Source organism: Ornithorhynchus anatinus, chromosome 1, assembly GCF_004115215.2.
Source record: "Ornithorhynchus anatinus isolate Pmale09 chromosome 1, mOrnAna1.pri.v4, whole genome shotgun sequence".
Classification (NCBI taxonomy): domain Eukaryota; kingdom Metazoa; phylum Chordata; class Mammalia; order Monotremata; family Ornithorhynchidae; genus Ornithorhynchus; species Ornithorhynchus anatinus.
The window spans coordinates 160548257-160552084 of record NC_041728.1 but is presented as its reverse complement, the minus strand read 5'-3'; the positions used below and the strand labels follow the sequence as shown (position 1 = coordinate 160552084).

The window sequence follows — 3828 nt, the reverse complement described above, 5'->3', positions numbered from 1 at the left end:
TTATTGCATTGTACTCCACCAAGCACTTAGTGCAAAATGCCGCACCCAGGAAACAATAAGTACCAGTGATTAATTGATAAAAAGTTGCATTCTGATCATTTGACTTCCTTCTTGATAATGGGTGGTGATGGAGGAAGTGATGTCTTTGAGATCCTGTGACATCTCCTCAGTATCCCATACACCAAGGAAGAGTTGATGCAGTACTAATAGTATTTTTGAAGTACATGTTGCGATGCAGGTTACTAAACAAAAAAGTGACAAAAAAGTTCCCTGCCCACTAGGAGTTTATTAAGCAGGACGTCCTCTCCATATATGGAGATGTCATCAGGTACGCCACTGGAGACAGAGAGTCTGTGATTTTTCAAGCCTCTGACTGCAGTGTTGACTGGCCAAGAAGATGGGAAATGTTTTTTTTTGAAATGAAGGCCCTTCATTTTCTAACAATCAATCACATTATTGAGCACCTACTGTGTGCAGAGCACTGTACTAAGTATTTGAGAGATTAATATATAACAGAGATGGTAGACATGTTTTCTACCCCCATGTTTACAGTTAGGAGGGGGACACAGACATTAATATAAAGGAATGAATTACAGATATGTACATACGTTTGTGGGGCTGAGTGTGCAGTAAGTAAAGGGTACAAATACAAATGCAAGGGGGTTAAATTATACTTTCCAAGCATTTAGTACAGTGCTCTGCACAGGGTAATTTCTCAATAACTACAATTGAATGAATGAATGAAGCAGAAGGGAGAAGGTGTAAAGGAAATAAGGGAAGACTTCTTGGAGGAAATGTGATTTTAATAAGGTTTTGAAGGTGGGGAGAGTGATGGTCTGGCATTTATAAAGGGGGAGGGAGTTTCAGGACGGAGACAAGATGGAGGCCTGGGGTTGGCAGCCGAAATGATGAGTGCAGAGCACTTGGACCAAGGAAGAGTTAAGCTGCCTTTTAAGCTTAGAAGAAAAGAATTATTTAGCTTTTCTCTCCCGACATCCTTCATTTCCTTCTTTGAGTTCTTTCCTTTAAACCCATTCCTTCCCAAGTGGGCTTCATTCAGCACATTGCTATAGGACTCAATAGCTGGGAGGGGTTTTAGCACATCCATTCTGGACTTTGCTGACTCAATAAGCTCCTCTTGGCCTTCTTGAAGTGAGTAGGTTGGCTTTAGAGGAGTGAAGTGATCCTGTTGGGTTATAATAGGAAATCAATGAGTTAAGATAGGAGTCAAGTCGATTGAGTGCTTTTTAAGCTAATGGCAAGGACTTTCTGTTTGATGTAAAGATGGATGGGCAACCACTGGAGGTTCCTGAGGAGTATGGAAACATGGACTGAATGTTTCTGTAGAAAAATGATCTGGGCAGAAGAGTGAGGTGTGGACTGGAGTGGCAAGAGTAGGAGGCAGGGAGGTCAACAAGGTGGTTGATGCATTAATTCAAGGCAGAATAGGATAAGTGGTTGGATCCGCATAGTAGCAGTTTGGATGGCGAGGAAAGGCTGGATTTTAGTGATGTTGGGAAAGGTGAACCGACAAGATTTGGTGATAGACTCAATATGTGATTCAAATGAGAGAGATGAGTTGAAGAGTTGAAGTTAATTTCAGGGTAACAGGCTTGTGTTACAGGGAGGATACTGTTGCTGATAGTGTTGTTGAGTGTTGATGAAGCAGACTGCCTCCAACTTGCTAGCCACTGCCCAAGCTAGGAATGGAATGGGTAGGCCTCTGCTTGACTCTCCCTCCTGTAGCCGAGACTGGTAGAGTACTGGAAACTCTCCAGCTGTGATCCTCAGAGGGGGCTTCCCAGACTAAGCTTTTTATTTCTCCTGTTCACACTCCCACTGTGTCAACTATTAACTTGGCTGTGGCCCCATAATACGTATGTAAATATTCTTATACTATTTTCCCTATTCCTAAACTATTTTAATGTCGTTCCCCCCGTAGACTTTAAACCTTTTGTGACCATAGATAAAATCTACCAACTGCTGTACTGTGCTTTATGGATGGAACATGGGTCTGGGAGTCAGAAGGTCAAGAGTTTTAATCCCACCTCCACCACTAGTCTGCTGTGACCTTGGGCAAATCGCTTCACTTCTCTGTGCCTCAGTTACCTCATCTGCAAAATGGGGGTTGACACTGTGAGCCCAACATGGGACAAAGGACTGTGTCCAACCTGATTTACTTGTATCCATCCCAGCATTTAGTACAGTACCTTGCACATAGTCCTTAACAGATAACACAATTATTATGAAATCCAATTCTTAAAAAAAATCATTGATCAGAAATGTAATATGATTGATCAGAAATGTACTTGGGAAGGACTCCTGGAAGGAAAGCAGTTTCAGAATGGCTTAGAAGAAGATGATTGCTGTGATTTGTAAGATATGAAGTGAGAGGGAGTTCTGGGTAAATGGTGCACATGAGCAAAGTTTTGGTTTAGGCAGAAATGAGAATGAAGCAAGGTGAATACTTTTCTTGAAGAATAATAGTGAGCTAGAATGTAGTGATAGAAGAGAGTGGAAAAGTAGGGTGAAATTGCTGGTGACTTCTTCATGCAGAGTGGAATGGGCAGAAGAAAGTTTCAGAAAAACGAGCCAAGCAGTCGAATACATTATGAACTAGAGAGGGGCTGATGCAATTGGCTGGGTAATTTCAGATGCCTGAACTAGTGTCGTGGCCTTCTGGATGTAGAGGAAGAGACAGATCTTGGAATGTGCGGTGGAGAACTAACTGTGTTTGGCAAAGACTGAAGAATATATGATGGAAAAAGATGGAGGATAATTCCAAGGATGAGAGTTTAAATGATGGAGTTGATCAATCAATGGTATTTACTGAGTACTGTGTAGAGGACTGTACTAAGTGCTTGGGAAAGTAGAATACAACAGAATTAGTAAACATGTTCCCTGCCCATAAAGAGTTTATATGGTGATGTTGTAGATTATTGTGATGGATAAGTGAAGTGGAGGAGAGGATTTTGTAGTAAATGAGAAGTTCATTTTGAACTTTCTGAGTTGGTTAACCTTTTCTCTCTGCATCAAGAAAAAATTCATAACCGCCAGTTTTAAGGGTCTCAACCACCTTTCTTCCTCAATTTATTACATTCTGGCTTGCATTCTTCATTCTGCTCCAGCTAACCAGCTCACTGTGCCACGGTCTAATCCCACCTGACTCTGACCTATGTTCACACTCTCTCTCCTGCCTTGAATTCCCTCCCCCTTCAAATTTGATAGACAACGGTTCTATCCATTTTCTCCACGCTGCTTTGCTTATATTCTCCATTACTGCCACTTCATCTCTTCTTCTCCACCTAATTACTTTAGGTTCAAGCTGCAAAAAACATTTATATACATAGCTTGTATACCCTATCACTTAAGAACTAACTCATGTACATATTACCTCTTTTTTAATCCTACCTGTTTTAGCATCTGCATTCCCCCTAGGTGGTTTCTACAGCTTTCTGCACACTGAATGCTCAGCAAATAAAATAGATTGATTAATTTAAGCTTGCTTCCACAACGTGATTCAGTTAGTGTGGTTCTGGTTATACTTTTTTCAGTAGTCTTTCCAGACTAGACTCTTCACAGTTGTTAGAATTAACAAGTTAGAAATGGTAAACAGTGAGATTGCCCAAAATGAATTTCCCTGAGTCACAGACTTTCAGTCAGTCAATCGTATTTATTGAGCACTTACTGTGTACAGAACACTACTAAGTGCTTGGGAGAGTATGATATAACAATATAACAGACTCTTCACCAACCTGAGACTTAGAACTTCTTCTCATGCTGTGAGACAAACTGCTGAAACAAATCTATTTTGCATTTACATACTAC

General features: G+C 40.9%; 1 non-coding gene across 1 annotated transcript; it reads right to left on the bottom strand.

The window, feature by feature from the left end:
* Positions 1-1658: 1658 nt before the first annotated feature.
* Positions 1659-1796, bottom strand: LOC114815808. The gene has a single exon (XR_003763614.1). It is a non-coding gene; the product is annotated as a small nucleolar RNA SNORA7 (small nucleolar RNA).
* Between the last annotated feature and the right edge of the window lie 2032 nt (positions 1797-3828).